Source organism: Oryctolagus cuniculus, chromosome 8 (genome assembly GCF_051225735.1).
Source record: "Oryctolagus cuniculus isolate XC-2025 breed Fujian yellow rabbit chromosome 8, ASM5122573v1, whole genome shotgun sequence".
In the NCBI taxonomy this organism is placed as follows: Eukaryota; Metazoa; Chordata; class Mammalia; order Lagomorpha; family Leporidae; genus Oryctolagus; species Oryctolagus cuniculus.
This window is the reverse complement of record NC_142874.1, coordinates 143619341-143633489: the sequence shown is the minus strand read 5'-3', so window position 1 is coordinate 143633489 and position 14149 is coordinate 143619341. Positions and strand designations below refer to the sequence as shown.

General features: G+C 36.8%; 1 long non-coding RNA gene across 2 annotated transcripts in view; it reads right to left on the bottom strand.

The window, feature by feature from the left end:
- Positions 1–423: 423 nt before the first annotated feature.
- Positions 424–14149, bottom strand: part of LOC127487367 (uncharacterized) — a 412078-nt gene continuing 398352 nt past the window's right edge. For both annotated transcript variants that reach the window (XR_016212225.1, XR_016212239.1), the window contains one exon: positions 424–704. This is a non-coding gene — a long non-coding RNA (uncharacterized LOC127487367). The remainder of the gene's footprint in view (positions 705–14149) is intronic.

The window sequence follows — 14149 nt, the reverse complement described above, 5'->3', positions numbered from 1 at the left end:
CAAAAGCAGTGTTAAGAAGAAAGTTTATATCAATAGGTGCCTACATCAAGAAATTGGAAAGGCACCAACTAGATGAGCTTTCAATTCACCTCCAGGATCTAGAAAACCTACAGCAAACCAGACCCAAATCTAGTAGGAGAAGAGAAATAATTAAAATCAGAGAAGAAATCAACAGGATTGAATCAAAAAAAACATTACAAAAAATCAGCCAAGCGAGAAGCTGGTTTTTTGAAAAAATAAACAAAATTGACACCCCATTGGCCCAACTAACTAAAAAAAGAAGAGAAAAGACCCAAATCAATAAAATCAGAGATGAAAAAGGAAATGTAACAAGAGACACCACAGAAATAAAAAGAATCATCAGAAATTACTACAAGGACTTGTATGCCAGCAAACAGGGAAACCTATCAGAAATGGATAGATTCCTGGACACATGCAACCTGCCTAAATTGAACCAGGAAGACATCGAAAACCTAAACAGACCCATAACTGAGACAGAAATTGAAACAGTAATAAAGGCCCTCCCACCAAAGAAAAGCCCAGGACCAGATGGATTCACTGCTGAATTCTACCAGACATTTCAAGAAGAACTAACTCCAATTCTTCTCAAACTATTCAGAACAATCGAAGAAGAGGGAATCCTCCCAAATTCTTTCTATGAAGCCAGCATGACCTTAATTCCTAAGCCAGAGAAAGATGCAGCACTGAAAGAGAATTACAGACCAATATCCCTGATGAACATAGATGCAAAAATCCTCAAATATTTTTTAAAAAATGTAAAAATGTTGGAAGAAATTTAACCCCTTTTTCTAACTGATGGATCATTCTTCACAATCATAGAGGGGAAGAAAACCTTTACAGTGAATGGCCGTGGTCAGGTGTGATGTTTCTGATCTCCACCAAACAGAAGGCGCTGAGAATGCCTACATGTGTGGAAAGCCCATGGAGACACAGGACAGACATCCTCAACCCAAGGTGCCCAGAAGCATCACTTAGAGTGTTTTTAAAGTACAGGACACCATAGGGCAGGTCTTTCACACAGTGTTTAAGATGCCAGTTGGGATGCCCACATTTCATATCACATCACAGTTCCTGAGTTCATGCTTCAGTTCTACTCTCAATTTCAGCTTCCCACCTGTGTACATCCTGTGAGGCAGTGGGTAATACCTCAAGTACTTGGGTCCCTTCCACCCACATGGGATACCCGAGTTGTGTTTGCTTCACCCAGCTTTGGTCAGGCCCAGCTCCAGCTGTTTTGAGCATTTGGGATGTGCACCAAAAGACAGGAGCTCTGTCTGTCTGTGTCTCTTTCTCACATATACATAAATTTTTAGAAGATTTATTTTATTTATTTGAAAGAAAGAGTTAGAGAGAGAAGTAGACACAGAGAGAGATAGGTCTTCCATTCCCTGGTTCATTCTCCAAATGGCTGCAATGGCCAGAGCTGACACAACTGAAACCAGGATCCAAGAGCTTCCTCTGTGTCTCCTACAGGGGTGCAAGGGCCCAAGGACTTGGGCCATCCTCCGCTACTTTCCCAGGCACATTAGCAAGGAGATGGATCAGAAGTGGAGCATTCAGGACATGATCCAGCACCTATATGGAATGCTGGTGCTGCAGGCAGGGGCTTTAACCTGCTGTGCCACAGAACCAGCCCCATATAAATTTAAAAAGTTTAACAATCATACAGCATAACTGGTTCCCTTGTTTCCATCATCTACTTTAAACACTTTGCTCTCACCCTCTGTGCCTTACATCTAACTTAATTGTTTTAATTTTTTTTAACTTTTATTTAGTAAATATAAATTTCCAAAGTACAGCTTATGGATTACAATGGCTTTTCCCCCGATAACTTCCCTCCCACCCGCAACCCTCCCCTCTCCCACTCCCTTTCCCATTACATTCACATCAAGATTCATTTTCAATTCTCTTTATATACAGAAAATCAATTTAGTATATATTAAGTAAAGATTTCAACAGTATGCACCCACACAGAGCATAAAGTGTAAAATACTGTTTGAGTACTAGCAATAGCATTAATTCACATTAAACAACACATTAAGGACAGAGATCCTACATGAGGAGTAAGTGCACAGTGACTCCTGTTGTTGACTTAACAAATTGACACTCTTATTTATGGCCTCAGTAATCTCCCTAGGCTTTTGTCATGAGTTGCCAAGGCTATGGAAGCCTTTTGAGTTTGCTGACTCTGATCTTATTTAGACAAGGTCATAGTCAAAATGGAAGTTCACTCCTCCCATCAAAGAAAGCAGGTACCTCCTTCTTTGATGGCCCATTCTTTCTACTGGGATCTCTCTCGCAGAGCTCTTTCATTTAGTTTTTGTTTTTGTTTTTGTTTGTTTGTTTGTTTGTTTTTTGTTTGTTTTTTGTTTTGTTTTGTTTTTTTTCCAGAGTGTCTCGGCTTTCCATGCCTAAAATACTCTCATGGGCTCTTCAGGCAGTTCTGAATGCCTTAAGAGCTGATTCTGAGGCCAGAGTGCTGTTTAGGATACCTGCCATTCTATGAGTCTGCTGTGTATCTTGCTTCCCATGTTGGTTCATTCTCTCCCTTTTTGATTCTATCAGTTAGTATTAGCAGACACTAGTCTTGTTTATGTGATCCCTTTGACTCTTAGACCTATCATTATGATCAATTTTGAACTGAAATTGATCACTTGGACTAGTGAGATGGCATTGGTACATGCCACCTTGATGGGATTGAACTGGAATCCCCTTAATTGTTTTAAATTTAATATTCATCATTCTCATTCATTTCTTTGTAATGTTCCCACATATGTATGTAAAAATTTATGTATCTGTAAATATCTTAAAATAATCTTTTAGTTGAGAGAGACAGATAGAAACAGAGGGAGAGAGCAGTCTCATCTGTTAATTAATCCCAAAATGCCCACTATGGCTAGGTCTGGACCAGGACTGACGCCAGGGTCAGAGATCTCAGTCCAGGTCCCCTACACGGCTGGTGGCAATCCCATAACCCGAGCCATCAGCACTGCCTCTTGGGGTCTGCCATCAGCTAGAAACTGAAGTCAGGAACAGGCATCAAATCCAGATATTCTGATGTGTTTTTCAGGTATCTTTTTTAACTTCAAATGCCTGCCCCTTGGACATTTTTATAGTGTGGAATGTATCTGGGAATCACGTTCTAAATATTAGGCAACCAATGTAGCATAGGCACCACCTTTTCTAGCCATTGTTTCCTTAGTGTACAGACAATCTACAAGTCAAAAGAATAGTAGGAGAGTAACCAGTGCAGTTAATGCAGAGGGAATGTGTGAGCTCAGTACAAGTCACAGAGGAGTAGTTCAATGCTTAATATGCACATGGCTCTATCCGTGCATATCAACTGAGTATCAGCTCTAGGAATCAACTCATAATGCAAATTCCTTTATTTCTACTCAACACTGTGCTAACATGTGTATCTATAATTTATTCATTTTCTGTGCTTTCAACAATCCCTCACCCAATTCTGCCACAATTTTTTTAACCATATTGCTTCAAATGGACATTGAGCTGTTACCACTTTTCTGCAATTGGAAGACTGTATTTTCTGCCATTCTTTTGACTTAAAAGTTGGGGGACTGTGCAGAGGGGTCTCTACATTTCAATCCACAAGCTGAAAATGAGTGGTGACACCAAATTATACTCTTGCCATCCAGATTTGTCTGCCCATTTGCTTCAATTCTTGCTAATGCTTGAAATTATGATATTCTTCAATACTTGCCCATTTGCAGAGTCAAATTGAAACTCTTATACTTTCCTGATCACTGGTGAGCTTGATAATCCTTCATGATTGTTTGCCATTTGATAATTTTTCCCTCTGTGAATTTCCCAGCTATATAATTTTCCTACTTTTTACTGAAACTACTTTTCTCTTGACATATTTTTTATTCTGGTTACAAATATTTGTCAAATGCATATATTACAGATATCTCCTTCCTGACTAAAACCTATCATTTCACTTACTGTTTGTTCTTGATTGATTTGTTATTATCATGTTAATGTAACTGAACCTATCCATATTTTTTCCTTCATAGATTTTTTGCTTCTTATTTAATATACATTGATGAAAACAGTTATTCTTCTGTATTTTCCGCCAAATTTTGCTTGAAATTCCTAAATCTACTTAAAATTGATTTCAGGATAGGACTTGAGGTTTCCTTGTGTGAGTAAAAGCAATGAACTTCCGTAGATGTAAGCACCCCCATCCTTTTCCATTGGTCTTTTGTCAATCTCTTTGTTGACCTCATGCTGCTTTGATTGCTGTAAATTTAGAATAAGTCTGTCATCTAGAGAAGCAAGGCTGCCAATTCTTCTGTTCTAAATTGTATTAGGTATTCTTAATTTTTATTGCTCTTCCATTTCAAGATCCCCTTGTCAACTTCTATTTAAAACTTATCACAACTTTCATTGGCATTACAAATTTCAGAATAATTTAAGGAGAAATTATAGATATTTTATATGGACTCTATGACAAAATGTTCATGTCTTTGATGGATTAGCTTTCCAAGATTTTTAATAAGTTTTATGATTTTCCCACAATTCCAACACTTTCTTAAGGTTTTTTAGGTATTAAAATTGGATACCCACTTAGATATTTGTACCTAAATTTATAAAACAGGATTTGACCAAAACACTTCTCACAACTCCCAGCAAGCCCTCTCCTTCAAATTATAGAAGTCTATTTACTCAAGTTTGACTTTTATAGCTAATGAGGCAGCTGGCCCACAGTGATGTTTCTGGCATTCCACATTATGTAGAGAACATTTAAATTATGTTCCCTATCATCTTTTTCTTACTATCTGACAAATTCTGAAAGAACAAAAATAAAAGACTGAACTGAGGCTTCTTGAATCTTCCATCCCATCACTGGATTTCCAGACAGGCAACTTGAGGTTTCCTTATGTCTCTCTTTTGTTTCACAGATGTGAGGAGTTAGTGGATCATTGTACAACTTTCTCCTAAATATGTATATGTGAAATAAATAAAATGTGTTCATCTTATATAAATTTTTTTAAAAGAAGTAAAAATTTTTAAAAATTAAGTAGAACTACAAATGAAATTAATGAAATAAGTAAGATGCATTATTATAACTTTGGGATGAGCTGAAATTTCATTTTTATGTGTGTTATTCTGGATTTTTCCCCAAAGAAACCTATTATTTAAGTAATAAAAACTTCATGCATTTCATAAATACAACTTTACTAATGTAGTGATTCTTCCCACTATACCAAGCTTCCCACCCACACTCCCACCCTTTTTCCTCCTCCCTCTCCTATTCCCATTCTTATTTTTTACTAAGATCTATTTTCAATCAACTTTATACATATACAGTTAATTATATATTAAATAAAGTGTTCAACAAATTGTATGGAAGAAAAATTGTTCCTCAACAGTCAAGACAAGGGCTGTTCAAAGTCATTACATCTTGAAGTGTTAAGTTCACTTCTATAGATTACCTTTTAGGTGCCCTATTCATTATCACAGTTCAGGGAGAATATATGGTATTTCTATTTGGGAACTGGCTTGTTACACTAAATATGATGTTTTCCACTTTCCTCCATTTTGCTGCAAATGGCAGGATTTCATTTTTTTTTTTTACCACTGTGTGTAGTATTCTACGGTGTGCAATTCCCATAATTTCTTTATTCAGTCTTCAGTTGACAGGCATTTGGGTTGATTCATACCTTAGCTATTGTGAATTGAGCTATGATAAACATGGAGGTACAGATAACTTTTATATGATGATTTCATTTCCCTTGTGTAAATTCCCCGGAGGGGGATGGCTGGATCATATGGTCTATTTTCAGATTTCTGAGGTATTCCATGCTGTCTTTCATAGTGGCTGTACCAGTTTACATTCCCACCAACAGTGGCTTAGGGTATGTTTTCCCCTCACATCCTTGCTAGCATGTGGTGTTTATCTGTATATGAGCCATTCTAACAGAGGTGAGGTGAAACCTCATTGTGGTTTTGATTTGCATTTCCCTGATGGCTAGTGACCCTGAGCATTTTTTCAAGTGTCTATTGGCCATTTGGATTTCCTCTTGAAAAATGCCTGTTTAAGTCCTTTGCCCATTTCTTAACTGGGTTGTTTACTTTGTTGTTTTGGAGTTTCTTGATATCTTTATATTTTCTAGTTATTAATCTTTTATTGGTTGCATAGTTTACAATTAATTTCTCCCATTCTGTCAGTTGCCTCTTCACTTTCTGGGTGTTTCTTTCACAGAGCAGAAACTTCTCAAATTGATGTTATCCTATTTGTCAATTTTGCCTTTGATTTCCTGTGCCTCTGGGGTCTTTTCCAACAATTCTTTGCCTATGCCAATGTCTGGCTGAGTTTACCCAAGGTTCTCTAATAATTTGATGGTATCAGGTCATAGATTTAGGTCTTTGTTCCATTTTGAGTGGATTTTTGTGTAAGTTGTAAGGTAAGGGTCTTGCTTCATGTTTCTGAATGTGGAGATCCAGTTTTCCCAGCACCATTTGTTAAAGAGAATCTCTTTTCTCCAGGGATTACTTTTAGATCCTTTGTCAAAGATAAGATGGTTGTAGCTGTGTGGGTTGATTTCTGATGTTTCTATTTCTTTCCATATTCTGTCCACCTGTTTCTGTAGCAGAACCAGGCTGTTTTGATCAGAATTGCTCTGTAGTATGTCTTGAAATCTGGTATTGTGGTGCCTCTGACTTTGTTTTTGTTGTATAATATTGTTTTAGCTATTCAGGATGTCCTGTGTTTCCATATGAATTTCAGCATCATTTTTTTTATATCTGAGAAGAATGTCCTTGGTATTTTGATTGGTATCACACTGAATCTCTAAATTGTTTTTGGCAGTATGGACACTTTGATGATATTGATTCTTCCATTCCATTAACATGGAATATGTTTTCCATTTTTTGTGTCTTCCATTTCTTTCTTTAATGTTTGGTAATTCTCATCATATATATCTTTGACATCCTTTGTTAATTTATTCCAAGGTATTTTATTTTTTGTAGCAATTATGAATGGTATTGATCTCAGAAGTTCTTTCTCAGCCATAGCATTGTTTGTGTTTACAAAGGCTACTGGTTTTTGTGTGTTGATTTTATATCCCTATACTTTACCAAACTCTTCTAAGAGTTCCAACAGTCTCTTAGTGGAGTGTTCTGGATCCCCTATATATAGATTTATGTTATCTGCAAATAGGGATACATAGGGACTTCCTCCTTCCCAATTTGTATCCCTTTAATTTCTTTTTCTTGTCTAATGGCTCTGGCTAAAAATTTCAGGACTATATTGAACAGCAATGGTGAGAGTGGGCATCCTTATATGGTTCTGGATTTCAGTGGGAATGCTTCCAACTTTTTCCCATTCAATAGGATGCTGTCCATGGGTTTGTCATATTGCCTTGATTATGTTGAGGAATGTTCCTTTTATACCCAATTTTCTTAAAGTTTTCACCATGAAAGGGTATTATATTTTATCAAATGCTTTCTTTGCATTTATTGAAATAATCCTATGGTTTTTGTTCTTCAATTTGTTAACGTGATGTCTGACTTTGATTGTTTTTTGAATGCTGAACCATCCCTGCATACTTGGGATAAATCCCACTTGGTCCAGGTGAATGATCTTTCTGATGTGTTGTTGGTTTAAATTGGCTAGTATTTTGTTGATGATTTTTGCATCTAGGTTCATCAGGGAAATTGGTTTGTAGTCTCGTTCTCTTTTTTATCTTTTTCAGGATATACAATGTGCTGACCATTAAGGATACACTGGAAAATATTAAAATTAAGAAATTCTATGTAACAAAAGATATGTTCTAAAGATTGAAGAAAGATATTTGCAAGATATATATTCTTCAAAAAGATACATTCATGACATACAAAGTGCTCCTATAAGTCAACTATAAAGAGCAAATAATTTGGTAGAAATATGGGCAAAGTATTTGAATAGGCAACTCTTAGAAGAATATACAAATGCCCAACAAACATAAGAAATGCTTACTTTTATTAGTGAACCCTTGAATACAGGAGGCAGGCATCACAAGTAGTGTCTTGACCACTGTGCCAAATACTTGCCTTGAATTTTTATCTGGATTTCTTCTCCTCTGCTTGACATGCAAGCATCCCCACATCAGATACCAGTCCTGATTCTCTGGTTAAGTATTGCATATATATATATATATATATATATATATATATATATATATATATATTTAAATTTCTAAAATACTAAGACTGAGGAGAAAGAGAAGACATAAACACCACTGTTTCCTTATATTAGAAAATGCAGCCTAAAATCATACCATGATGTCATTGCATATTTATCTAAGTGAGAAGAAGATGACAAGATCAAGTGTTATTAATGTATGAAAACCTGATACATTGATTGGTAGTAACAAGGTATAGAATTCCTTTGGTAAACTGATTGGTGTTATTAGTGAAATCTGAACTTATTCAAGTCCTATGACCTAAAATTATATTCCGTTTTATAGAAATGTGTACATTTATGCACTTAAAAACGTACAAGAATATTCATGTTAATGCTAAACCTTATAACTCAAAATTGAGAAAAGTCCAATGAACATCAAAAGTAGAATGCACAAATAAGTTATGGTACATTGTCAATGAAAAATTTTATAGATGTCAACAAATGATGACCCCTTAGCTAGTCCTGCTGATTGCCTGGATCTATAAAGTTTCCTAAGAACTCATCTGCACCCATTTGTTTCTGTGTTGTCTATGACTGTTCTCACACCACAGCAGAGTGGAGTAATTAAGACAGCAATCATATGGGCCACAAAGCTGAAAATATTTACAACTTTGTGTTTTACACAAAAATTTTACCAATTCCTTTACATAATAATAAGTAGGAGCAAATTACCACAACAATGTATGGATGACTCTCCAAACATATTTATGAGCACAAAAAGTCAGGCACACTGTAGTATACTACAGTTATAAAACACATAAAGTTAATCCCTGTCTTTAGAAGTTAGGAAGGCAAAACCCCAAGTGGCAAGTGTGTGATCAGGGGATTTCCTTAGATCCTAGCCATATATCAGTTCTTAGTCTGAACAGTGATTATACTACTGTGTTCACTTTTAAGTTTGATCAAACTGGACATTTAGCTTGTGGACTTTTCCATGTATGTTTCATATGTCAGTAAAATATATTTGTCTTTAAGCATATCAAAACAAATATTACTGGGGTACTGTTGGATTGTTAGATAAATTAATGTCATGAGCAAACCTAGTAAAATAGTCCCAGAAAGTAAAAGCCAAACATAACTAGGAGACACTCACTTCCAATCCTTTCTTTTACTCTTTGTATCTAAGGAAAATAGGGTCAATAGAAGTTATTTGCTCAAATTAATACAGCTATTTTGTATAAAAAGGCGAATTAGAACCAATATTCTGGTTTAATTCCAGCCCTTTTTCTTCCACCCAACATTTTAGTATTCTGCTTTTCAAAACATAAAAGCAAAATAACCTATAAATGCAAGTTCTGTCATTACCAGCTATCAGCTCCATAATATAATTGTATTGTAGTTTACCATATACTTTAAAACAGCAAATATTTCAAAGAATTATTTATGTAGCCTTGTCATATTTTTTCAAATAGAAATACAGAAACAAAGATAACAACATTGTGATTAAAGAACATGTCAACAGGAAGTTAGAAACAGTACTGAAGGCAATTTATTGCCTCTCTAAGCCATGAGATAGCATCCATCACCATGCTGCAATGAACAGAAAAACTACACCCTTAGTTGGTTAAATACTTAAATATGAAATATTTCAAATATCACAGAAAATACTGAAGATAATGTAATAGGCACCATCTTCATTTCTTAAGATCTTTGATTAAACAGTTGTTAACATTGATTTATAACTTTCAAATATTTTTACTAATTTTCACTAAAAGATAAATCATAAATGGCGCCAATCTTCCACACATACCTATCCAATGCATTCCCACCCCACTGCATTCCCTTGCACCACAGAGGTAACCACTAACGCAATTTGCTATTTCTGCATGCTTTTACACATTATTTTAAAAACTCCCTGTATACCTCTATCATTATAAAATACTTTTATGTATTTTAGATGAAGCTAATGAATGTTCTGAATGTATCTTTATCTTAGGATTATTTAAATTGTAAAGCTCTAAGTGGCTTTCTTCAGGATAATTTCCTAGGACAGAAATCACTTGACTTTCTTCCTCAAAGTGCTTTCCGGGGTAGATTATAATTGCAATGTCCTATTCTGCCTGTCATATTTTATTTCTTAAACTGCCTACATGTAAGTTCAATCTAGTACCTATGTTTATAATTAATTAGATCCCAAAATAGAAATGGCAGCAGAGAATAGAATTCTGTTGCTGTTGAAAGCATCAGAATTGATTGGAAGCTTCTTGATATTTCCTTACCATCTTTGTAACCATTTCTTGCTTCACAAAATCTCAAGAAAAAAGGGACTCGTTTTCCATTCCTTGACTTCAACAAAAAAGTCATTATTCTTTTATTGTGGAGCTTTGCAGTAAATTGCTTTCTCTTTTAAAGCTTTGATTATTTGGCTTTTTTTTTTTTTTAACTCTGCTCCATTGTTAGACAGGAATGTTTCTTCTTTGAGTTATGTCTGACGTCTCCTTGTCTTAGCTCCTATATCCAATTCTGTCCTATCTTATAACACCCCAAGTAGCTCTGTCCACTAACACCCTCCCCTCCTCTCCATCTGGCCACCTCACGTCAAGGCACTGTCTATTCCCATCAAGCTACATTCATTTACCCAAGTTACTATTGTGCCCTCTGGTCTGTTCTGATTACAGGCGCATCCAAGAAAATGTAACCACAGGTTCCTGTGGTTCTTCTGGCTTTTGTCACACCTTCCAGGCTCACGGGGGCCAAATGTCCTTGCTGTCTCTGCCCTTGAATCATGATGTGCTCATTCAGTTCTGGAGCGTTCTGTGCTTCTTCATTTCTCCCAAGCCTCTGCACTTCCCACTCCCTGCCCTCAACTCTGCCATAATCCTTCTCCAAGCAAAGTCTCCTCTGGCCTCCCAACATCTTACCTTCAGCCCCTTTACAATCTTATCAGTGAGTGTGCGTGTGTGTGTGTACCAATATATTTCTCTCCCTTACCAAATCCTCCATCAGGGCATATGGTGTGTGTGTGTGTGTGTGTGTGTATGATATGGTGTGTATATATATATATATATATGGTTTAAACATAAATAAATAAATATATATATATTATATAAACCTAGACATTTTACAATGAACCCCAGTACCATTCCAAATTATAGTCTTGAGTGGGTGTTTAATGAATAATTATTGGATTGTGAGAAATGAGCATCTGCATCACCTGGATAAGGTGATAGCATCCCCAGTGTCGGGAAATACTGGGTGCTCCTTTCTATACTTGCACACAGCCTACACACATTCTCCCATACACTTCAACTCATCTCTAGATAATGTACAATATCTAATACAATGTAAATATTATGTTAACATTTGCTATATATTGATTAGGGAATAATGATAAGAAAAAAGTCTGAAAATGCTCAGTGAAGGTACAATTTTTTTCATGTACTTTTTTGACCTGCATGAAGTTGACTCCATAGATGTACCCATTGGTACAGAAGGAGATTAGATTTAAAGAGAGAGAGAGAGAGAGAGAGATAATACGGATAAATATAGATGTAGATGCAGAGACACAGACACTCATATATACACTAGCACAACTGCCTTCATAGATTAAAAATGGCTACCAGGCCAGCTGCCTCAGTCCATGAAGCCTCTTGTCTGCCTTGGATGTTACCTGGTCAGCAAACACGGGCCTTTACATGGCAATCGAGTGGCAGGACCCACAGGGAGGTGAAAGAGCAAGCGAGCTATCAGGACAATACAGCAGGCAGTGAGCACGCTCGGCGTGTGGGAAACTTAAGTAGGGTGCTGAGAGAGAGTTCAGAACCATCAGTGTAATAAGGGGGCACTGTGTCTGTTTTGTCCCTGCTTTTGCTAGTCCCACTCCTTGTACGAGAGGAAAGGAGGAGAAATTTTAAAATAGACAATGTCAGTTGTGTGACATTTTCATTGCCACATCCTCAATTGGCTCTGTCTCCTGGTACTCCTACATTTTTCATCCTCTTAGTAAAAAGTGCTAATCTCCATTCTGCCCCTAAGCTTAGACTCTCTGGGTGTCCCACGTTTAATATGTCTTAGGTTGGGGCTGATGCCGTGGCTCACTTGGTTAATCCTCCGCCTGCGGCACCGGCATCCCATATGGATGCCGGGTTCTAGTCCCAGTTGCTCCTCTTCCAGTCCAGCTCTCTGCTGTGGCCTGGGAAGGCAGTGAAGGATGGCCCAGGTGCTTTGGCTCCTGCACCCGCATGAGAGACCAGGAAGAAGCACCTGGCTCCTGGCTTCGGATGGGTGCAGGGCCAGCCGTAGCAGCCATTTGTGGGTGAACCAAAGGAAGAAAGACCTTTCTCTCTGTCGTTCTCCCTCTCACTATCTGTATCTCTACCTGTCAAATAAAAAAAAAAAAAAATATGTCTTAGGTCATCTGTAACCAAAAAACTATGATTGTTAGAGAAGCATTATTCCTTATATATTTTAACATTGAAGAGAAACAAATTAAGGGAGTATTTTTATTTAGATTACTTAGCCCTATGAATACCTATGATTTCATCATAATCATATACATATAAAGGTATAGCACAAACATGTGAACTTCCCTTGTATGTATTTTACTTATTACTAAGGAGTCTAAGAAGAAAAATGTCTAAACCTTCTGAAAATCTCACTCTTCTAGGTTTTTAAGACGTTATGTCTACACTGAAAGATACCAAGGTGCTACAGCAGGCAACTTTGATGCCTTTTGAAATTGAACCAATAGTTGTAGAGTTGTTAACCATGAAATTAGGTTCCTTTGAGAAGTAAATCACCTTTTGTATTGGACAGAGATGTGTGGAAGCAGACAAAAGTCACACGTATGTTAAAACAAAAATTAAAATCCCAAAGCCAGCTCATTATTCCTTCTTTGAAATTCATAATTTTGTAATTCTTTAGGCATGTAAAATGTATACTCTGGATAAAACTGAGCTGAGAATAACCCTTGCAGATTCCAAAAATAATTTCAATAAAGTTGCATTAACAAAAACTGTGCAGTTGAGAGGCAGATAAATATACAAATATAACCAGAGAATCAAAACTTAAACCACCATACATATGGCAACTTCATATGTGACCCATCATTCAGAAAGGTTATTTAAACAACTGTAGATGGGTCAGGCATTTGGCTAGTGGTTCAGCTGCCAGTTAGGATACCAACATCCCTATCAGAGAGCCAGGTTCACGTCTTAGCTCCATTCCAATTTCAGCACTCTACTAATGGGAACCCTGGGAGTCAGCAGGTGAAAATTCAAGCAGCTGAGTCCCAACCACCCATATGGCAGATCCAGATTGAGTTTCCATCTCCCTGCCTCAGCTATTTTGGGCTTTTGGAGAATAAACCAGATGATTGGAGATTAATCTCTCTTTCTCTGTCAAATAAATAATTTTTTACATTCTGGCAAATTATTCCCATAAGTAAAGAAAAATTAATTAGACCTGTGGCAGGGAAAGGACAGCTAATCACCATATCTCTTTCCTCATCTTGATGGGCACATGGCTAACCTATATTCCTCAGCCTCCCGGACAGCTGGAAGTGGCTGTGTGCCAGAGGTCTGTCCAATGGGAAGTGGGCAGAATTAATGTGCCCACTTCCAGCCTGACCCACTAAGCACTTCCTGTGTAATCCCCATTGCTGTCCCACTTCCCTGGCAATCTTAGAACTGTGTTTAGAGATAGCCCAGGGACAAGGTGGAAGCTATGTCTCAGCAGAGAGATATCTGTCAATCAAAAGCATCCTACTTAGCCTGACTTGACAGAAATAATTTTTTATTGCCTTCGACTACTGAGATTTGGGGACTCATTTGCAAAGCATCTAGCATTACCTTTTCTAATACAGATTTCTTTTCCAATCCATGTACAATGTAACTCCTATGTCATTAAAACAAAGGTAAACACTCAAACACATCTAGAATGAAATATGAAGGAATATATTTATGATATCACAGTAAAAATGGAATGCCTGAGCCACAAAAG